Consider the following 23975-nt stretch of genomic DNA (forward strand, 5'->3'; position numbering starts at 1 on the left):
ACTGGCAGTTTTTCTCTTTGCAAGATATGGTGAAAAAGCTTTTTGCTGAATGTTGAGGGGCAAGACACGCAGAAGACAGAGATACGGAGCTCTCCGATGCTAAGTGCCGGTCCGCGGCGTCTTTCGGCACAAGCAGCTCTCCAGCGCTCACCGCGACCGACCCAATGCTCTGTGTGCGAAGAAGGCGCTTCTTCGTCTCCGGGGGACTCGGCTAGCAGCAGCTTCCGAAACGCGACACACAAATATTAACACCACCGGCATTGTGTCCCGGGCGTCTTTCGGCACAAGCGCTGCACCGGAGCGTACCGCCACCGGCACAATGCTCTGTGCGCGAAGAACTCGATTCTTCGCCTCCCGGGATCTGAAAGAAGAAGCATAAGCTTAAGACGCCCTCGCCTCAGTTGTGTACAGGTTTGGGCACTCCTCTCGATTAATTGTGCCATTCCTGACAGCAGGTGTCGCTGTTGGTCAAGCTTTGAGTATGCTTAATAAGTTGCGATGCTGGGTGGTCAACCAACTCAAGGTAAGATCAGCGATTTTAAATCAGCTTCTCACTGGTGTAGATACCATTAGTCATTGCACGCTGCAAAATAATGCTGCTCTAGCTTTCTTGTTAGCACATGGGCACGAGTGTGAGGATTTTGAAGGAATGTGTGTTTTGAACCTCTCTAACCATTCTGCAGTCATTCACTGGAAACTCAAACAAGGACAAGATAACATGAAGAAATTGATTGGGAATGAGAGGGTTACGCATGAATGGTTTGAGAGATGGGAAACAACTCGATGGTTGGAAGATCTTGTCAAGGGAACTTTGTTGTTACTAGTAGTCATTATTATATTGCTTCTTGGTATTCCATGCATCATGAAACTGGTGAGCCTCTTGGAAGTAAATACAGTGAAAAGGGTTTAGCTGGTGCAAGATGAAGAAGGGGGAAATTGTAGCAATGTATCTGAACCTCTTAGACTACAGGGTGCACCAGCCATCCAGCTGGAATATGTTCTTCTCAGAATTTTCTCAGAGCCCTCTGGAATTCATCAAGGTTACTAAGGCATAAGCCGTGCTAAAAGAAGAAAGAGAAGTTGAGAAACCAAATTCCAAGACTACAAGAACTCGATAACGGGGGGCAGCAAAGCGCCTGGACTGTAACCAAACGTATCTTCTGAGAGGTACACACAGAATGCGTGGACATAACAAAGGCACCAAGATAAAAATGCGGGCCTGGTGTGTGCAGAGATTTAGAATGTGTAAGTGCATCGTGTCAACAATCAACGGCTTCTGCTTAATCCTCTTGCTCCGTTGTCCTGGAGTCCTGAATTTCCCACAAGGAAAGCCCTTCTAAAAGGGCTCTGATTTTAATGATAGTTGCTGTCTAGACGATGAATAATGGGAAGAGTTCTTTCAAATCCTTCCCTTGCTGACATCTGTAAGTTTCATCTTTTCCTGATTGTACTGGTGGCTATACATTAGTTATGACTAGAAAGGAATGAGTTTTAGGGATATGTGGCAAGGAAATTGGTAGCTCTGCTTCCATTTCCATTGTCTAAGAAGAATTCTGATTAGTTTTGGACTTTTCATAGACCTCTGACTAGATTGCATTTGTCTTTGATTGAGCCCGTAAATTTTAGGCTACTAGGCTTGACCAATGAATAGAAAAGGGAAAGTCACACAGCTTAGGTGGTTCTCTTGTCAACAACTTCTCAATAGTAGGGCGATTTCTGTCCTCAAGTTTGTTACTTCAGCTAGCAGATTATGCTCACTCCAAAAGAAGGTGAGAAGTTTGCTACCATAAATGGTCCGAGAATTCTTCCTGCTTCTTTGTGACGCTTTTGTATGACTAGATTCTGTATTATTGGAGTTTGTTATAAAAAGTTGGATTAAATTGCGTGCGTCCGCTCTTGGGGGAAACAGAGTATTTAGCCAATAACATCTAGGCTTTTATCGACCTGAGACTGTCTGAACGGACCGGATGCTTTAAACACAGTAATTCCTGCTAGTTCCAATTCCATTTTTAGACTAGACAAACCGAATGGTAAACCTGCACCCGTAGGGAGGGACATTGGACTTTCTCCTTTTTAGAGAGAAACTAATGAAAAAGTTTCAGCAGAATCATAGCAGGCTGTAAAATAAGAAAAGCATCATGAAAAGAGGCCAATCCTATCCTCTTAGATATGGCTAGTTGTGATTGGACATGAATGAAATATGTCAACTCTGTGTTCCTGGGTATCACATCAGTAACAGCTACTTCAGCTGCTGTAGTTGTCTCCTAAAGCTAAGAACAGAATCCAAAGAATTGTGATTCCATGGTCCCAATTCACCCTGTGATGGTGACAGGTGAAAAAGGAGTGGAAGGTGCACGGGTAAATGAACTTGAATGGCCTATCTAAATCAGCAGCCACTGATTTCCTGAAAACTTCAACAGGTCAGTTGACCTGTTGGGATTCTTTTAATCCATGGTCATGTTTTTCTTGGGATTCTTGTAACCTTTCCCCATTCGTTCAGCCTTTGCCCTCAAGCCTTTGCTGACATTTCAAGTATCGCGACAAGCTGGAAATGTGTTGTCTTTCTTTATCATGTCGTAATTCCCTTCAAAGGGTTGTTTGCCTCAAGTCTTATTTTTGCTGGTTTTCTGCTAGTTCATTGTCAGAGGGCAGCAGGTGCTTTGTAAGAGCAAGTACACAATCCTATAGCTTGCTTTTCTTTTGATTTGGCCTGTCTAGAAAACTGAATGACTGAACATTTCCGACAGAATTTTCTCTCCCCATTATGTTTCACCGGAAGGGCAGATGCAAATCATCTACTTAAACTCTTGGCACGGAAGAAAATAGTGGTTTGCTGCTGCATATAGGTAGAAGCTTACAAAAGGAAGGCCTTGGGCTGAGGCCCGATACTTTGGCTAAGTAGAAAAGGACTATGGGAAGGTGAGGCCGCTGAATCAGAGGTAGATCAACAAGTTCTAGAATCGTCACGTGTTCACGGCGTGGCGTATGATGGTTGGTTGAATGAATTTTGTTATGGCTTAAAGCTATGGAACTGATAAAGGCCTGAGTGCTTCAAAAGCCTGGGTTTTGCAAAAAAGCAGCTCCCCTCTGCACTTGCCTGGGGACTCTGCATCACTAGGGACCCTCACTCCCAGTTTGCCAAGGAGATGATCAGTAGGAATGTTGCAGAGCTGCTGTGTCCATATGAATGGAATGGCAAAAAGTGAAGCGGTGGGTATTTTTGGGCTTTAATACCATGCTGCTGCATTGGGGCCAGCTTAGTCGGTTTTCCATCAGTGGCCTTTCTGTCTAGAAGTACACTGCCCAGTCTTTCTAGCATGTGATGCCATTTCCTTCCTGTTGTTTTAATACCTTCCTTCAGTTGAAAGGATGATACAATCTTTACATTTTGAAGATCCCTGTTAGGAAACACTATGCCAGAGGAGTCATTGCTCCCTTTTCTTCTGCCTCCTTTGTAATTTTCAGAGACTCGTTTCAAATTTCTGCTAATGTCGAGAAGAATACTGAGACTACTCAGCAGGGTTGACGCTCTCAGCTGCTTTCCTCTTTCATACTGCTTCATACTGGATGTGACTTAATGGCCTGGTTTTGTCATCCGCATTTTGCTGTGATCTGTGAACACAAAAAGAAGTCTTTGTGTTTTGCAAGAACTACCCCTAGGAGGATTTGTGTTCCTTTTGATTTCTACGGTGTTAGCCCTGTTGCAGAAAAAAAGGAGATTGTACCCTCTTCTTGTGCTCTCATTCCCTCCTCTCTGCTTTGCATGTCCTAGTTAATCTACTGCCATGACTCATTTGGCATCATCTCATCGTGCAAATTCTGCACACTTGCATGGACTTACAAATGCCAGTTGCCAAGGAGCTAATATAACCATTCAAAGATTAAAGAATTGTAGGGCTGGGCAAGTTCAGCTGCTGAAACTGTAAGTGGTTAAGTCATGCCATATTAAAGAGACAGAGCAAAGCAGTTCATCTAGGACTTTCAACTGGACACCTCTGAGAATAACAGCTTGACAGCAATGACACAGCCATCTTCCTAGCTGTATTCCAGAAAGAGGAAAGGGACACCTTCAATGGTTAAGATGGTTGGCATGAGAAAACAGCAAGAAATGTAGCCCAAAATACTTGAGCCAGATAAAGTGCGCTTTTCTCGTGAGAATTTTGCAGTTGTTCTTTCTTGTCTGTGCCTTTTCTTTTCACAGAAGACAGGGAGGGCGTTCAATTATTATTGTTCTTTTGTTTTCTATTCTTGGCCTCCCTCTTTCCACCTGCCATTAACAATTTTGCCTTTCTTGACTGGCTTGTCTTTCTTTACTTCTAGAAGGTTACATGAGGTCCTCCAACCTTGTCATAAACATTCGCAGACAGTGGAAAGGAGTAGAAGGTACATCTAAATGCACAAAACAGACCCAGAAAAATAGAGTTTTTTTACAGTCTTCTGTGAGAACAAGCTATCTTTGAACTGAGTAATGCTTTAACTTTTAGTCCGCTCATTACTATTATTACAAGTGTTTGGCCTTTAGTACATAGCCTTTGAAATCATCCAGCCCAATATTTTTGGCTAATTTTGTTTTAGTTCTCTCGGGGACTTTGTTTCTTAAGGAATAGTCCAGAGCGAGAGCGTCCACGGTAGAGTTATGCTGCCATAATAAAAGCGTCGTAAATTCTGGTACAATTTGTGCTGGTAATAGGTCTAGGAAAGAAAGGTTTTACATCTTTTTTGACTTTCAAATGTAACCATTATTTGAAACAGTTAAGAGTTGGGCTTTCCCCCCCTCCAAAATACTTCTCTCTGGAATGTTACTCAGGGATTACACATAAAAGCTCACCCCGTAAAATATGTTGCGGATAATCTGCAGTAAGCGCAGCTTAGCAGCTAGAGATGATTATGTGGGTTAAATGACATTCCTTCCTTCTGCGGTGATGGAAACTCTGTCTACGCAGACATACTCAACAAAAGTTACCATGGCTTAGCTCCTGTCCTAAACTTCATGTGCATTTTAAAACTTTCCAAGAAGGTGAATTCAAGCTCCTTCATTGCTCTGTGCTGGAGTCCCAAGAAAATATCAGTGTGCTTTTTGTCATTTACAGCTGTCATTGCTTAGCTCTTGAACATGAGACTCTCTCATGACTGATGAAAGTTGTCTAGTTAAGAGTGGGTCAAAGACACGCTCCTGCTCTAGAAGGAGATGAGAAGGTTTCTGCAGTCTTTGTCATCTCTACTGCTTGTGATTTCTAGACAAAACCAGTGGGAAGTTTTCTGAAGGCAGTCCAGAAGCTGGCAATATGGACAGCTTACAACCAAACACTTGCTGCACTGCTACCACGGTGATACCAGGAAGGACTTAAAAAATTTAAACGGGCAAAGAAAGCAGTTGGAAGGAAAAGAACATTAACCATTATTCCAGTCTTCTAATATATCCTCCTTTAAGTCATCATTTTCATGCAGTTTAACGGCTTGCCTTGGTATCCCTCAAAAGGAATCTGAGACAGAGTAAGCTTTTTAATGCAGTAGATGTGACACGTGCAGGCCAAGTTGCCTTTGTTGACATCAAATGCCAGTTATGCTTGAGCTACCCTTTGCTTAAGGTACTTGGCTTACACTAAGAATTTTACTCATCATTGAGCAAATTTTGCTGTCATGATTGAGTAAATTTTATTCATGATAGAGTGAATTTTACTGTCACTCAGAATTTTACTGTCATGATTGGCAGTGAAACTTTTCAAGGAAAGCTCTGGATAGCAATGTTTGTGTAAAAATAGTATTTTATCTCCTGTATTTGTGTGAAGCAGGTAAGCCTTTTGCTGTCACCAGTGTTGCTTACCCTTTCATGTCATATCCCTCTTCATATCCATATTCTGCTGAAGGCTTATTAATCTACTTTAACATTGGCACGTGGCATAAGACTCCTTTTCCTTTTTGAAAGCTAATGTCATTTGACCTAGTGACAGTAAATAATTCATTAATTGTAAGTCCCCAGCTAGCATCTTTTACGCATATTCTAACCTTCTAAAGAAGTAACAAAAGCACTCTCCAATACTTGACTTTCTTAAGCACACAAAATGCTTCCCTCCTTTGCAGTTGGCATCTGTAAAATGAACCACAGCTCTGCAGTATTTTAACGTGCACCATATTTAGCCAAGTAATTCAAAAGAAATAAAAAGCAGCCCCTTCAATTTGGAAATATTTTTGAATTGTTTTTGAACATACAAAACATACCCTTACCGTACGCATTGCACGCAGATTTAATCGTCGTGAAAGCAAACCCTATGTTTCTGTTGGGATAGCACGGTTTTCCAGTTTCCACAATTGTTGTTGGCACAGTTTTCTACTTATGTGACTGTTAGGACACTCACAGGTACTTCTAAGGTACTGTAGTAAGCGGAGAAGGAGGAGAGGTTGTGCCTTATTTCTGGCTTCCTTTGGTTTTCTTTTTGGTTTTCTTCCTCTTGCTCTTTTTCATGTCACCTTTCTAGATACTGTGATTTAGATTTGCAGTTTACTAAGCTGTATTTTCTGTCTGGAATTCTTTGAAATTCCGAGAGGAACCCCACCGGTAAATATGCATCTTTTTATGATTTGCTAGCTACATAGAAAATCTTCCTGCTGCTCTAAAATGCTTTTATTTGATATGCATTTTTATCACCATTCCAATCGAAAGAGAACAATTCCTCTATTCACTGCTTTTGTACGGGATTCAGTTCAATGTGCGCCAACGGTGCAAAAAAGTCCTGCTGGAAGAAAGGATCTGCATACCAATTGACCAAGACATGTGCTACAAGGGTCTTGGAAAGGTTCAAAGTTTCTCTACCTTTCTGGCAGTCTGTCTTCACAGCAGGACTTGATGAGGGATTTTGCTGGCGTTTCTTTGACAGAAAGCAATAACAAAGCAAGCAAAATGGAGCAGCAAAAGAAGATAGCAGCAAAAGGTACATTATCCCCTCTGTTATTATCATTGTCGAAACAGATTTTTTCACGCCATGTTACCTCAAATACCTTAGTAGAGCTAAAGACTAGAAAAACGCAGCTCTGTTCTGGTTCATTAAAAGCAAAGCCATCTGTGGACAGAAGTGCCCAGCGTGATGCTGGGAACTCCTAGCTGGTTTCAGTAAGCTGTCTGGAGAACGGCATTTTCGGTGGGCTTTACTAGCGTGTCTGTAAGGAGGGGGAGTTTATGTGCAGCTTTGAGCCCTGAGAGTGCCATAGGCAAAGAGACCCATCGTGTAGCTCTCTGACCAGCCACAGCACACTGAGGCATGATGGATTACTCCCAGAGTTCACGTGGTAGAAAGGTTTTCTGCCCCCGTGAAGGACGACACATCCATTTTCTTGAATAGAGCCATTCTGTAGGTTACAATGGTAACTTGAATTCATCAAGTTTGTGCTATTTGTACAATGGCAGTGAGCTTGGATTCTTAAGCTTCTCGTGTTTGACCTGTTTCCTGTTTCAGTAAATAGCAAAACTTCCAAGGACTGCAGCGACAAGAAGATGAAGCTGCTAGTGTATTTCAAATGTTTGCCTAATAAAATGGTGATTTTTGCACATATTCGCAATGGAAATTTACGGTACCGAAACACCAGCTCTGCTCAGGGCAATTCTGAAATTGACTTGAGCTCTTTTCCCTGTTTCTTAGCAGGTGAACTGAGATACTTCTAGCTTCCAAGGCAAGGCGTTTGACAGCAGCTTCAAAAAGGCCCAGGCTGTTGGATGAAAAGGTGAAAAAACTGAGGGAAATGGGGGGAAATTTCACTTCTGGTTTATGTCATAGATTCAGCCAGATGATCAACAAGCATTAGTTTTATGAGGTACCAGCATAGTCTTTCACTCTTGCAGATCCCCAAAAGCTTAACCATCCGGCAGCTTCTTCCTTGCAACAAGTGCCACAGCCAAAAGCCAGGCCTGGCCGTCACCTTCTCATCGCAGCCTACAAACTCTGCCAAACGTACCGGCGATTCTCACTTTCCTTCTCAGCTACATGGACAAGCACATCCTCTCCACGTCTCCGAGTCCTTAGTGAAACCAAACAGCGGTTCACCTTCAAACAGCTCAGTGTGCCAGGACAGAAAGATTTCACTGGCCTGCCCCCTTGCTTTTTCCTTGCAGCCTTTTATTTTCAGAGCATACACCGAGGCATTGCACTTTGCTTCTCAGCTGAGTGCATTGCCATATTGCTGGAGTCCCACACGTCCATCTCCTTCTCGCACAAACTGCTTCTGTTGAAACATTCTCATGTGATGTGCTTTCCTGCTCAGCTATTCACACAGTCACATTCTATGTCCTGCTTGCAGTCTGAATCTAAAAGGAGACGTTTCTGACTATGTCTCACAGACACAGATGTACCAGGATGAAAAGGTTGCTTGGACCTTGCCACTTACGTTCAAAAACATCCATTCACTCCACAATCAAGAGACACCTTTCTTTGCTTTACATCCTGCAAACTTCACTCACACACACACACACACACACAGACAGACACGAGAGCTACGCACTTTCTTTCTTTCTTTCTTAGCTGCACACACTCACCTATTTCCCACCTTGACCTCTCTACCACTTCTCCTTCGGCCTTGCTGTGCATGGACATTTCCTGTTAAGATACCCATTGTGTTGCCTATCCCTCCCCCACATTGCCTTGCCTTTCCTACCCAATCTTGCATTTCCTTGTCATTGCTGACAATTCCTTTCTTTTCCCTTGCCTTCCTGACCCATGCATGTCCTTCCCTTGCCCTTCATAGCAACCCAGTGCCTTGTATTGACTTGCTCACCTATCCTTCTTTTCCTTCCCATTTGTCCAGCTCCAATCTTTCATTTCCTTCTCCTTCTAGGACTCTTATTGCCTTGTCTCCCTCTCTTTTGTGTTGCCTGGCAAAGCCACCACTTGTCTGGCCTTGTCCTTGAACCCCTTCCTTGCCTTGCATTACCTTGCTCACCAGTCCCCCACCTGGAATTCACCACCTCTCTTTTTGTGGAATCTCTTCAACATGCATTGCCCTGCCTGCTTCTCCTAGGATTCTCCAGGCTTCCACTGGCTATTTTTTCTCAAGGCCCAGCGTTTCAGGAGCTTGTGAGAAGAAGCCTGGAGGAGGCCACGTGCAAGCACACCTATCTGTCCTGACAGCTTTCTTCTGACATCTATGCTTCCATGTCTTGAAGTTTGGACACAAAGTTCATCTTTCACCCTTGGGCTTCAGGGGCAGAATGACAGTTCTTTTGCATACAAAGGAAAGCAGGCAACCCAAGTGTCTTAGGTGCAGATTAGACATGACCCATGCAAGATCAAGGCTGGACAGAGCGGTCCGTCCGGGCCGCTTTTGTGTACCAGCAATCTTTGAATGGACCTGCCTCTTGCCTTGCATTGGGCAACCAACCAGTTTCCTTGCCATGCCCTGCTCATTCTCCATTGCTTTGCATTCCCTTGCATACCCATGCCTCACATTTGACCTGCCTGCAGTTTTCCTACAGGGCTTGGCCTTGCCTAGCCCTTCCGGTTACCATTACCTCCTATGCCCAGCCTTGCCTCTAACTTCTGGCACTTGTCTCACCTACCACTCCATTTGCTTTCCCCTCACGGCTTCAGTCTTGCCAACCTGTCCCTTGACTTGCCTACAATTGCCTACACTTGCTTTGCATTGCCTTACCTGCATGGAAGGCAAGGCAAAGAGGGGTAGACAAGGCAAAGCAATGCCAGGAAGTTATTGGAAGGGCTAGGCAAGGCAGACATAGGCAAGCAAGCAAAGCTAGGGTAGGGTAGGCTAGGAAAACTAGGCATGGTACTGGAGGCAAGGCAAAGCCAAGTGACTTGGAGTGCCTTTCCTTGCTTGGGAAGTAAAAGATATGGTGGCAATGTTGGTAGGGCTGATAAGGTATCGTGGGAAGGTATAGTACAGCAAGACATTTCTGTCCTGGTCCTTTCTGTGTAGGAGCCATTGTTGGACAGAGTCAGTACCGGACGTGGTATGCAACTTTTGCTCGGTAAGTTCCTGAAGGAGAACAGCAATGCTTTCTCATGGGAAGGAAAGAACTTAGCCCCAGTGTTGGAGGTGCAGATAAGAAGCTGTGTCGTGCAGCTTAAGGGCAGCAGCAGCTTTCTATGCTGGCATATTTGGTTTGGAAGCACTGACTCAATTTGTACAATCATGGAGTCGGTATCCATCTTTGGAAGGCAGTCTCCTTCCTGCAAGAATCCATTTGGCATGTGTTTTCCACTTTCTCAAGGCAGCCTTCTTGAAATTCTGCCAGCACACTTCTTTTGGACAAGGTAAAGAGCTGCGCTGGGTCTTGGTGTGCAGCCTAGCTAGTGCCCCGCACAGGTAATGCCCAATAACAGTGGTCTGACACCTTTGTAGAGGATCAGGCCCTGGATGCTTTGGATTTTGGAGGAGGGGATGCCATTTCTTTTGAGATGGGCTTCTAGTTCCTCCTCCCTTTGGCAAAGTTTGGGTGGCCACTTTGGGTGGTCTCAGTGAATTGAAAGGCTTTTCCCAATAGGCAGTTCTCTGGGTTCGAGTTGTTGAACTGTCAGTGGCAATGCAGAGGCCAGGCCAGGCCTCTGCAGGACAGGTTTTTGTCCCTTGTAGCTTTAGGGACTGTGTGAGCAGTCCCTGGTGCCATCCCATTTGGATCCTGACTCTGAGAGATTGAAGGCTTACCGTGGTACCTAGAGCTGAGAAGGAAAGTGGCGATAGCAGGGTGCACGTTTATAGTTTGATGGGTGCAATTGAAATTGTAGGCAGCAAAGAGCTTTCTCCACCAACAGTTTTGCGAGCTCGGCCAACATTTTCAAGTTTGTTACCAGGCTCTGTGAGAGAGAAAAAGTTTGTTAGGGCAGAAGATCTGGTGTCGGCCTTTGAGTGTGGGGCAAAGAAGAGTATCCACTTGGAAGGGGAAGATCAGTGACATCTTTTTGTCCTGACACAGTTGATTGGAGAGCAGGGACGTTTCTGACTTGGCTGGGCCCTGGGGGTAGTTGTGAGCTGGGCTCGGTGCGTGTCCTGGTTTTGTGAGTTGACAATGCTGTGGTGTGGTTATTTAGAAGAGCGCTGACAGTGCCCAGGAAAAAGACAAGCACTTTTCTAGCCCAGCCCCGTTCGTGTGGGAGCAGTGGAGGGACAAGAGCTCCGCTGTGGATCCTGGCTCTCGGGTACTGACAGAATGGGATCCTGCATGTAGCCCAGAAGGAAGAAGAATTGTCGTGAACGGCGGGAGAAATGCGACACACCATATGCGTGAATGGCAAATCCCGAAGTTTATTGAAAACTCACACATATTTATATTGGTGTTAATGAAGCTTAGACATATTGCAAAAGCTGAGTTCATTATTGGTTAAAGCACACTTGGATCAACCACACCTACTTCTATCTTCTAATAATTATTTTGCTTCTATGTTTGCATTCTTCCAGCTTCTCTACCTAAGATATCTACATTTTCTGGCAAGCGATTTTCTCCCCCGTCTTCCCGTTTCAGAGAAGGTCACTGTGACCTTTGTCAGTGATTGGACACTGGTTGCTTAGTTCCCAGCTTGTATCCCCTATCCTTATCCATCGGTATCACATCGAAATGTCCATTCTCAGCTAACCAATTATCCAAAAGGCTCTCTACAAAGAATCATTTCATTGTTGGCTGCACAGTTTAGAAGCTTCAAAATAAAAGGCAATTGCAGCATGGCCTCTTCATTTTAGAAAGTTTTCTGGGCCATCAGCTGCTCAACATGTAACTTGCACCCACTGAACTGCATTCATCTTCCTGGAGATATGCACTTTCCCTCAAGATCTAGGTACCATCTTGCACTCGAACGCTTGAAGATCCCAAACCGCTTCAAAATGTCCAGCGGCTGCTCTCAAAGAAAAAGTCCTACAACAAAAAGGCAGTGCTGGCCATAACGGTCCCTTTGCAGTCTGTCAACCAAACGAAACATACTAGCGATTCTCACGTACTTTCTCAATGATATATATACGTGCATCAGCACATTCTCTCAAAGTGACAGAGACTATCGCTACAGCCAAGCGTTTTCAGCTGCACTTCTGACTGACAGATGTGCCAGGACAGAAGGCATTTGCCAACCTACCCTCTTTCCTGTGCAACCTGACATTGGCAGCGCAAATATTTTCACATTCTTTCATTGTGGCCATGTCCAAAGCAGCTAAAGATCACACAGGTGGAAGTGTCAAGACAGAAGATGTTCTCAAAGTAACTCCTTTTTTTTCTAAACAGCTTTTAAACTGCGCACAATGCTTTGTATCTTCTTTCCCACATAGACCTGCCCTCACTTTTTCACACTCACATCTTTGTTGCAAACATCCAGCAGCTGTTTGCGTAGAAAAAGGCTCTAGAAAGAAAAGCGAGACTTGGGCTGCACCTTCTGCCTGCCCTGTGTAAGCCACATCAAACTCACCAGTGCGCTCTGTCCTTCCCTTTTCCGCTGCAACTACCATTGTGTTCTCTGGATCTCGGAACCTAAAGGTAGGCACATTTGTTTCCACAGAAGGGCCATAGGTAGCGGCACAAATAGCTCTCACTGAACTTTAATCCTTACCACTGCCACCATGAGTTTGGTTGGTAGGCCAGTAGGAGTCATGCTCCTTTTACAGCTGGTATGCGGCAGCCACCAGCCCAGTGCTCTTCGACTCTTGTAACCAGTCCTGCTTTTACTCTCCCGGAGGGGATTAGGCATCTGTTTCTCACACAGATCATTGTGGCAGCAGCCAACGGCTCTAGTGCACTGCTTCTGCCAAAAGACCCTGGGGCCAGGCACTTACCTTCTCAGCACTACGTAGCCCCGTATTCTGCGTCTCTTGTCGTCCAGATCATACCGCAAAGCGTTTCACAGAGAAAAAATGTGCCAGGACAACAAGCTTGGCTGAAGTGTACCCCTGAAACTGGTGGAAGTTTGTATTTGCACCACATTCAAGGGGCAGTCCTCTTTCCTATACAACCTGCAAACGGCTGTCTGTTCGCAGTGCCCTCTGCCCGCTCCTTCTTACCTTGAAGTACCATGCCAAAGAGGGCTCTGTGCTGAGGTCTCAGAAGAAGAGGGAAGCAGATGTGTTTGTAAAGTGGACTGTCTGTTAGTCACTTCCCTCTTCAAAGCAGCGTGTTCCATGCCAAGCAGACAACAAAGCAACAAAAGATGAGTGTGACTCTGCATTCAAATCCTGCAATGTTCCCAGAAGTGAATTTCTCTCTTCTATAGGACTGACTTGTATGAAGTGGCGTGGTTGTTTCCTTCCATTAGAAGGGAAACTCATCTAGCCAGGCTTCATCACCCCCTGCATCTTTTGGGGTAGTTCTTGGAAGAAAATAGAGAGCAACTTTTCCACTCCACATGATTCATGTTTCATTCTCTTCCTTCTGTACTTCAGGGAACAAGCTATCAATTCCCTACTCTTTCTATGAAAAGGCATGAAGCTATTAATTAAATTCCCATAGATATAATAAGGAATCAAAGTCTTTTATGCCTGAAGGGCAGGCCCTTATGGTATGAAAAGTATGGATTGACAAGGGTGGAAGAAGATCTGTATGAAAAGGGAGAAAGCCCAGAAGCATGCAGGGATTTTCAGGTATGAAAGGGAAAACGACATTAAATTGTCAAGGGAAAGAAATTGAAAGAGGCAGGAGGGAGAAGGGAGACGGAGGAGCCAAATGCTGCCTTTGAGGCAGCTGACACGAGGACCGTCGGCCTCATGAGCAAACAAGAAAACCAAATGAAACTTCACAGCAATCTCATCCACAACTTAGTGGACAAATGTGCAAACCCATTTCTTCATTTATTATGTGTCTAATATATATAGAGATGTTCTTCATTCTGACAGAATTTTCAGGGAGCAAGCTAGTGTAAGGCACCTGGAACCAATGGTGTATTGGAAATGGCCAAGATGCAGAACACGCTCCATCCTGAACGCTACCACAGCAGAATCACAGGATCATAGAATGGCCAGGGTAGACAAAGACCTTAAAGGCCATCTAGTTCTCTGACATGGGCGGGGACACCTTTTACTTGCTCACGTTGCTCAGAGCCCCATCCAGCCTGGCCTTGAACACCAGGTTGGGGTGTCCATAACTTCTCCAGGCTCTCTGTGCCAGTGCTTCACCACCCTCACAGGGAAGAATTTCTTCCGAGTATCTAATTTCAACCTGCCCTCTTTCATTTTGAAGCCATTGCCCATTGTCCTGTCTCCAGAGTTGCTAATGAAGAGTCCCTCTCCTGCTTCCCTTCAGATATTGGAAGGTGTTGTGAGGTCTCCATGCAACCTTCTCTTCACCAGGCTAAACAGCCCTCATTCTCTCAGCCTGTGTGTCATGGCTTGACACTGGGACAATGCCAGTGCCCCCATGAGTATACTCTCTCCCTGGTTTCTGCTGTGAGATGTGACCAGGAATAAGCAAAGCAGGCTCCCACTTAGGAAAAAAAAAAAAATATTAACTAAACTACAAGGGAAAGGAGAAAAAAAAAAAAGAAACACACAAGGAAAATGAAAACTTCACAAATACATCTCCTCCTCCTCCCCACCAAATTCCCAATACAATACATCCCCCAAATCATCGACTCTCGGTCCAGCACCACCCTTCAGAATACTCAATCCTCAGTTCATCAAGAGGAGAAGGAGTCTTTCTTGTGCCAATGGTGACCTCTTCCTTTCATGTCCACTGCTCTCACCACTGAACACAGACCAGAGCTGCTTCTAGGGTCGACTTTCAAGGATGCTTCGTCCCACTGCAAAAAGGCACAGTCTCAACTTTGGGACATCTGTCCCCCCCATATTTTTCACCCCCTGGGGCCGAGGGGTACCCACACCGAACCCTCTTGGTCCTGAGGCATTGCCTCCCCCTAGAATGCAGTCCCTGTATCACAAGGAAACATGGCTCTGTCCATGGCTACACACAAAGAGTCCAGCATAAGCTACTCCATCATCTCTTCCACCTGCGTTCTTCTCTATTTCTCTCGTGGCCCATTTCCTCGTATCTCCTCTATATCTCTCTTCTCATTCAACTCCAGGAGGATTAGCATTTTTCCATCATCCAAGAAAAGGGTTAAAAATCTGAGGCTCTGTCTGTCCAGAACTCCCATGGCTGCCCTGCCAGGCACCTTCTTGCACTCCCCTCTTCTCCTTCTCGGCCGGCCAAGAACAGGCACCAGCTCTCTCTCTATCTCTCCTGAGGGGGGCGGAGGGGGGGCTGCCCGATGCCTCTCAGTGCTCCTCCACCCTTCCATCCTGCAGGGGCCTTCACCTCCCTTCTAGCCAGGGACCCAGCCTACCTCACCGGGCTGGGTGGCTTCCCCTCCCCTGCCAAGGCCGCAGCCAGGCAGGGGAGATCTGAACCTTTCCCTGACCAGAACCCAAGAGAGCCTCCCAGGGGAGAGCCCTGCTTTTAACCCTGTTTTCTCAGAGGCACATCCAATGTCCCAATGGCCACCTTAGGTGCCAATATTAAAATCTGAACATCCATTGGCCTAGCCACAGCATCCCAGAAAACACATTTCCTGTCAAACCACCACACTGTGGGATATGCTCTTGTCCTGAATACTGAACTGCAGTATTGTCTGATGATTTTTTGAATCCTTTGAAGGCATTTTGAATTCTTTTTCAGCCTTAAATTAGACTAAATAGCTTTGATTTGTGGGTATTGAGCAACAGAAATCACTGCCCTGGCTTGCCTTTTTTACAGCTCCTTTCCGTGGGAGACTCGCTGCAAACGTCACAGCTGGTGAGACAGTGGGCACACCATCATTCTGAAAGAGCTTTGCACAGTAAACATAGAGGAGGATTAAATATTGAAATGCAGATGACAGGAGCTGCCCAATGGACTCTGCTGGTGGAAATCAAATACTAGTCTAGTCTTTTGAATGCAAATAATTCCTCCCAATGAGGCCAGACAGGCTTGTTTGCCTTTGAATCTGAGCATGTGGACAGGAGTGGATGGTCTACAGGTTGAAAACAGTGTAGATACTTCTCCTTTTTTTCAATAGTGGCTCAGAAACTGAAAAGGCAGCTACAAAATGGTAAATACATCCCTACAGATTCAAAAATGGTTGTTCTTAAGTTGCATCTCCACCATAACAACAAATTGTTAGAACTAAAATACAGATGGGAATTTTATAGCTTCTCAGAAATGAAGCAGGAATTGGCCAATGGGCCTTAGCAGTAGCTACAAGTTTTTCAGCATGAGGCATCTCAAAAGTATTTTAACCGTACAGAACTTTTCTGTACTTTTGGCCTTTTATCTCAAGGATGCATCCAAAAAAAAAAAAGGAAAAAAACCCCAAGAAAAATAAAAAAGGACAAACCCTACCAAATATATATATATATATATTACATGACTAAGATAATAAGCACAATCAGTAACCTATATAGAAACAGAACCCATGGTTTTTAACTTTCAACCTTGTCTTCTCAACACACTCTCGAAAATGGAATTGTTTCCCTATCTGCCTTGAAACATTTTGGAGCAAAAAACACTCTAAGGTCCTGATAGGTGTTTTGGTCAAAAATCCCTTCTTCTGGTTTTCTGTCCAGAAGCAGAGTAATGGAGGGGAAAGCTGGTAGCTGGCCAAAGGAGGTAGGAAGAGTAATCATCATCCACAACACTGGGGCTAAAGAAATTTCCACAGAAAATTACCTGCCTTATTACTTGCTCATGTGGTGGGTTGAAAGCTCAGAATCTGTTTCCATGTTTCCCATCCCTCGAATGTTCTATTTCACAGAATTCGAGCCTCTCAAACATCAGTCCTGCCAGAACAGCCCGCCTCCTGCTGTCATAGGGGATCTGCTGATGCCCACTGACTCTTACCAGTCTAGTGCTCGTCACTGTTGCAGATCAAGAACTACTGAATAGTTCTGATTAATGCTCTTAGAGGGGTTGAAAACAAGGAAAGAATGACTAGACATTTGTATGATCAAATCCCCTGATGGAATAAAAACATGCCAGGACAACAAGCTTAATAAATGTATTCATTGTCATAAGAAGGGAGAGGAAGGGTCCAAAAAATTACTTGCATACTTACTGTTCTAAATCCCTTGTTATCTGGTAAATTGCAAAGGATGCCCGGCTTTCACCAAAATGCAAATCAGATTAAAATGTGAAGCCTTACACTTTACTGGATATAAAACTTCATCATCCATTTTTAAATCTTAGAGATTGCGATGTTGTCCTGGTTTAGGGCAAATTTGGAGGAGAATTTCCAAATTAGGGCCCCCTCCCCGCAACTGGTTCGGGAAGGATTCCTCAGAGAGAAGTGGAACGAACCTGTTTATTTAATAGGCACAGCACCCCCCAGCACGCAAAAGGAACAATTCCGGATGACACCGCTCTGAAAAAGATGACAAATTCAGAAAGTCTCTCTTGGGCGGGTGCTCACTCTCTTCTCAGTCCCTCCAGAGATGGGCCAGCTGCTGCAGGCCACAAGGTGCAAACTCTCGGTGTTTCCCAGGTCCCAGTCCAGAGCAGGTTCAAAATGGTCAGTAAAAGGAAAGGAGAAATGGTCCAGGAAGAAATTTGGACAGTTTAGCTAAACTAGCTAATGAGCAAAAGCAAGCAGAAGCGAAGCAAGCAAGAGTGAGAGAGAGCAAAGCGAAAAGCAAAAGCAGGAAAAGCAAAAGCTGCAGTCTCTGTGTCCCGCCAGGCTGATAAGAAAACCAAAACAAAACATTCCCTCTTCAGAGCCAGTCTTAAAGGTACAGAACATAATATCCAACATTCACAGAACACATGAATGGGGATACATGCATCATAACGTCACCCTAGGACAGATGTATTTCCTATTAATACCTTAATATTAATAAGGTTTAGAGCTGGAATTCAGAGGGAAAAGAAAGCTATTTTGAATTCATTCTATTCAATCATCTTGTCTGGACTGTCTCTTCCTGCTTTTCACTTCTGAAACTCTGTATGAAAGGCATAGAGTTCTGGATTAATTCTTTTCAACAGTTTCCCCTGTTATTCTTCTTTAAAGGCAAACCTGAAAAATCCACACTTTCTTTCCCAACCACTTCTAAAATTCCATTGAGAAGCAAAAAAAAAACCCATCAAACAACTAAATCTCTGCTCCAATTTGTAGGAAAAAACCCCATGCCATTAACTGCTTTCCTAACACTTTCTTTCTCTTGTATTAATATGGCAACCTTTTCTTGCTTTTATAGATTAGAACCAAATTCTTAAAGCTATAAGGAAACACAGGTTTACTGTAGCTGATTCTGAGATACAGTAGTCCAGCAAGGAGTTCAGACCTCAAAAGAAGAGTCGGTACAACAAGATTCAGCACAACGTTGAGACATATTAGCTATTGTTCAAGAAAAGCCGCCAAAATGAAACTGCTTAGACTTCTATACTATCATGGGTGCCTGCTTCCAGAACCTGACCTAAGTTGCTGGAAACTAGCTGCAATATGACTGCAAACAATGCTGTGAATGTAGGACATTGTTATTCTTCTCTTCTATTGAAAACCACAAGTGGAGTTGCGTCATTTTCTTAAAAATTCTCTATTTCCTTCCAAACTGGTAAAATAATGATAAATAAAGTGTTCTGTTCATACAGTTTAAATCTAATAATGTTCAAAATGAAAAACAAAAAAAAATTCATTCAGATATGGTCTGCAATAATAGAGCCGAGAGAAGATGAACCAGTCTGGCCTACAAAATAAAGTGAAGCAGAATTTGGGAATTTGGAACACCTTACGATGTAATATTTAAAGAAAAAAAAGAAATAAAATGTAACCTACCCAAACTCAATCAGTGATGCACCGACACAGAAAAAAGAACTCATTACTACTAATATTTCTTTCATTCTCAGACAAGAAGTTAAATTATCCTCTTGAATGCACGGAAGATTGTTGCGAAAGACAGCAGCCTTCTTCTTTACAACATATTCTTCAGAACTCCAGGAGACAAATCATTAGAGCTATGAGGCTCTTTCTCTCTGTAAAACTTCCAGAGCATAGCCACTATTATATTCCTTTAGAGATCCTCACTGCCCTGGGCGACTGGTGGATAGTCTACAGCTCCAGTACATCAGCCAGACGCTCTGCCTTATTTAGCATGGCTACTGCAGCAAGGACATCATCTCTACTGGCTTTCTATCCAAAATACATGCAAGGCACAACAAAGAATATACCCAAAACACTGAGCACAGCCTATGGCCTTCAAAACAAAAATCTCACAATGGCAATACTGGATCTTCTGATCCAAACCATCGGGAAACATTTCTTTAGAGGCGAAAAAAGCTCCTGTTGATTGTACAAAAAATAGTGATGTAAACCAGAGTTGCATGACCCAGTATTTCTATTGAACTGGAACTATTTTGAGCAATATTATGGATCCATTTCTTTTCAGGGCATTTGGTAAAAAATGTAAAGTATAGTTTAAAAGGAATTATTGGATGCGTACTAAGTACTAGGGATTAGTTAAGGTGTTGGTTTTGCATGGCTTGGTTTTTGGTGGGGAGGGAAGAAGCCAGCCACAGAAGTGAATCTTTTGTGAAAAGCTCCTAGAAGCTTCCTCCATGCCTGGCAAAGTGAATCCCTGCTTGGCACTAAGAACAGACATGCTGCTAAGCCAATTAGACAAGCAGTAATATATTTAAGAAGGAAATCAAAACTGCGGCCAGTTAACTTTTAAGTTTGCTAATTTTCTGGTTGGCACCTCTTCTGGTTTGAAAGCAAAAGCAGCAAGAGATGCTGTCGCTGTTGCAGTGTGTGTTTTTGATTGTAATGCAGTTTGAGTAGTCAGTTTGATAATACTTCCTGTTTTGTGCTGTTGGAGCATATTTTATTATTAAGGGATTGTTCCTTTCCCCCCGTGTTGTTAGTTTTTGCCCTAGTTGTCCATCTCCCCAAAGACCTGCCCTTTTCTTCCCTTTTCCTCCTCCCACTGAATGTCAATCCCTCCCCAAGCCTGCCCCTTTCTCTAGAAACTTCCCTATCAATTTTATAGTCTTCAAAACCCCATTGGTTTGTTTAAATTATTCTCCTCCCCTGTAGTCCCCTATTGGTTTAAACATTGTATTCCCCGCCTTGTGGTCCACCCCCAGTTGCTCCCAGTGTGTTCAAGATTGTATCCTCCTCTGGGACCTCTCCCCATTTCTGAGTTGATGTATGCATTTGGGTCAGTGTCTTTCTGTCCCTGACCCTCCAGGGAAGAAACTCCTTTGGAAAACATACAGAAGACCTCTCCCTGTTCCTTGTCCCCGCCCTCGGCGCAGTCCTATCCCCAATGCAGTCCACCTGTGCCATAGAGCAGCTGTGCCCTACAGCTGCACCCTGGATTCGACAGCTTTCTAGGGGCAGCCCACTCTGGCTGTTGGTGTCAGGAGCTAGTCGGTCTGAAGAAATCCAGCATGGCAGCAAGACTCCAAGTCAGAAATACAATTTATTAGGAAAAGGGGAAAAACCAAATACATGCAATAATACAAAAGAAAAACCACGGACAGAATACAACCTGTCACCCTGCTAGTTAGGGTGGTGGCAGCAGTCCGGATGAAATGGCCTTGTTGAAGTGGTGATCCTGTAGAAACCATCTGGTAGCTCTTGTCCTCTGAAGACCAGTGGGTGAGGGTGGCCGTTCCTCTAGGAAGCCAGTGGAAAGACTGCTTGTGGTGTCCCAAAACTCAGATTATATCCAGCTGGGGATGCTTAGCTCCTGCCCCCTGGGCAGAGCATCTTGCAATGGGCTCAAATTGTTCTGAGTCATGCGGTGGTTCCTTGATTAGCCTTTAAACAGAAATGGTTCCTGCAGGGAGTCATCTCTGAATCATGTGGCAAGACATGGATGGCCCCGTTAAGAGATAAGGAGATAAGGAAAAAACGATGCCCCTCCCGGTTTCAGCAGCTCTTGAGGTTGGGAGCAGAATACATTTTTATATTGTAGCCTAGGACAATACAGGATGAATGCTTTTGCATTTGCAGGAAGTTTGTGTGGATTTGAAAAGCATCCTTATAGCAGAGGCACAAAAGTATTCTCCTACCCTTTTAAATCATCTTCAAACCAAGCAATTCTCACAATAAGGTAGCGCATGAATGACTTGCAAGTGAGTTGAAGAAACACGGCAAAGATAAGTAGTGTTCAACTGCAGAGAATCGTTTAGGAGAATAGCTGACTAGTGACAGCTCTGAGCAGAAGAGTCTGTGGCTTATCCTGTGGGAACAATAGTAAGACATTTCAATTGAAAAACCCCATTCATTCCCAAGGAGCAAACATCAGTAAAAATAAAAGGTCAAGTAAAGACACCCTAGTGCTCTTCTTATCAGAAGCATGTTCCTCCATATGAGAGTATTTAGGAAAGGACAGTCCATTCATAAAGAAAGGTGTGCCAGTTAGAAAACCTGTAGAACAATACAAGACAAACTCACACAATATACATCCTCAAATGCAAAATGAAGAAATAATCATTTCAAGCTTCCGTGGAATTAATTGCATTTTATTTGTTCTTTTCATTTCAGCTGCTCTCAAGTTATTTTTTAAGACTGAATTTTATGAATTCAGCAAAGCTCTCTTTCTGAATGTCTGCATACCCCTATAAAACACTGAGGTGACAAAGAGAACGGCAGTGGAAGGAAACCTGGTCCACCTCCCCCTCCTTGAAGCTTTAGGCCAGCGAGTGATTAGAATTTAGTCACTTCATTTGCTTTACCAAGAGAGAATGTTTTCCAGCCTTTATCTTTCCTTTTGGAGCTGATTCACTTTGTAGTCATAAATTCTTGACTCAGTTGGTGAGAAACAATGGCATTACAGCCGTGGATGTTAAAGTGCACTGATGGGAAATGAAGTTTTCATCTTCAGGTCCTTGCTTCAGTAAATCTTCCAAATTCATCAGAAAGAAAGTTCCCAGACCAGTAATCCCCACTCAAATGACCTAATTCAAATAGTTTGTAGGCATAAGAGGCATCAAGCAGGTGCTGTCATCTGTTAGGGGAATACCCAGCCAGTACATGATTGTCTAGTTAGGCGGCAACAATTTTGGAAAGAATTTAGTTTTTTTGTATTGCAAGTGAATGGTCAATACATTTTCTTAGTGGATACGGGTACAAGAATGTCTTCTGCATCCTTTCAGAGGGGAAGCTTCCCTAGATCTAAAGCTGCTCAGCTCCACGATAGGATGCTTTGTCTGAAAAGGGAACTCAAGTCTTTGTCCTTTTGGATTGCTTCCATAGTTTTTCACTCACTCTTCAGGTAGCTGTTAATATGTTCTGTTATCCCTTGCAAACTTTTATGGGCATAGTCACTGAATTGGTACGTATTCCATGAAGTCCACAGGCCCTGTTGAGATGCAGCCACAGGTCTCAAGGGTGTTAGCAGATGTTATTCTGAGGCCACTCCTAATGATTTTTGATGGATCATAGTGACTGAGGAAAGTGCCCAAAGACTGGATGAAAGCAAATGTCACCCATCTTGGAAAAAGGCAGCTAGGAGGACTTGGAAAAGTAGAAGCCAGCCAGCCAGCGTCATTTTTATCCCCAGGAAGTTGATGGAGCAGCTATTGCTGGAAAGCATTGCCAGGCACATGAAGGAGGACAAAATAACATAGTCAGCATGGATTTACCAGGGGAACTTCATGCTGAACAACTTTTTAAACTCCTCTGATGAATCAACTTGCCCGGTAGATGAAGGGAATATTGTCTGCCTGGGCTTCAGGAAGGTTTTTGACATTTATCTACGTGGCAGCACACATACATCCCAGAAGTGTGCAAAGAGGAGGGAACCAGTGTCTTTTCAAGGATGCTCAGTGAAAAGACAAGAGGCAGTAGGCACACACTGAAATACAGGAGATTGCCTCTGCACATGGCCAAATGATTTTTTACTGTGAGGGCGACTGAACCACGGCACAGACTGCCCAGAAAGATGGTGGAGCCTGGATCTTTGAAGACATTCAAAGTACACCCAGATATAATCCTGGGCAAGAGGCTCTAGGTATCCTGGTTTAAGCAGGGGGGTTGGACCTGGTGAGCCCCACTGACGCCTTCCACTCTCGTTCATTCTGTGCTAGTGAATTCTCTTAGAGATGTATTTCAAGCACTGGCATGACAAAGGTCTGTGCAGAGAGAGATCCAAATGGACATGGGATCTAAGTTCCTTAAGTAGTGCTCAAGAAGAATGCAAAACTCTGGGATAAGTGTCTCTTCCATAACTGAATCCCTTTCACGGGAAAATTCCCCAGCTATAGAAAGATCTTCTGATAGGCATGCTTAAGACTGACACTGGCTGAGCAAATTTCTCCCTATGTGTGTTTAAGACCAATTAGGATCTTCACCAAGAGTGTTGTCAACATAGTCACAGAATGTATATTGTTAAGAAGGGACAACTTACATCAGAATGGCAAATATTGGTCCACAAAATGTATTAATGTATGGGAACTATCTACTTGGGTTGAAAATAAAAAGAAAGAGTTAGTCTTTATTTATCAATTCCATCGCAATATTGATGAGGTAAGAAAAAGACCTTAGTCCTTAACCTTCTTAACTCAAACAAAGATTTTTAAAAATTCCTTGTAAAAAATGTATCCTAATTATCAGGCTATGAAACAATTTTAGTTGGGAAAAAAGTTCCAGAATTGTGTAGATAGTGGTAAAGAAGCCAAGAAAATAGGTAAGAAACAAAAAGAGAGCAAAAGAGTCAGCTTCAGTCTGCAAGCTCGTTCTAGAAGTAATCTGCTAGAAAAAGGAACCCCCAGTTGAATTTCCAATGGATTCATGCACTTGATTCAGTAACTAGTCAATGTAAAAACCAATCCTTTTGTACAACTTCTCCCAGCAACAAAAACCCCAACAGCTTGACACCACCATCATGCCTGTCCCAGATGTATTTTAAAAGAAATTATGCTTTCTTGAAACTCTATTTGCATAAAAGTTGGAAGACATTGGAGGGATTCTCCACATTCTCATTTCTCCATGTGGCTTGAAAGTCTATTTGATAAAATATGCAACAAAGCAGATGATTTATAAGGTAGGGTAAAATGGATGATTTGGGAATTGATCTCTTGTTGATATTAAACT

This window comes from Agelaius phoeniceus, chromosome 14 (genome assembly GCF_051311805.1).
Source record: "Agelaius phoeniceus isolate bAgePho1 chromosome 14, bAgePho1.hap1, whole genome shotgun sequence".
In the NCBI taxonomy this organism is placed as follows: Eukaryota; Metazoa; Chordata; class Aves; order Passeriformes; family Icteridae; genus Agelaius; species Agelaius phoeniceus.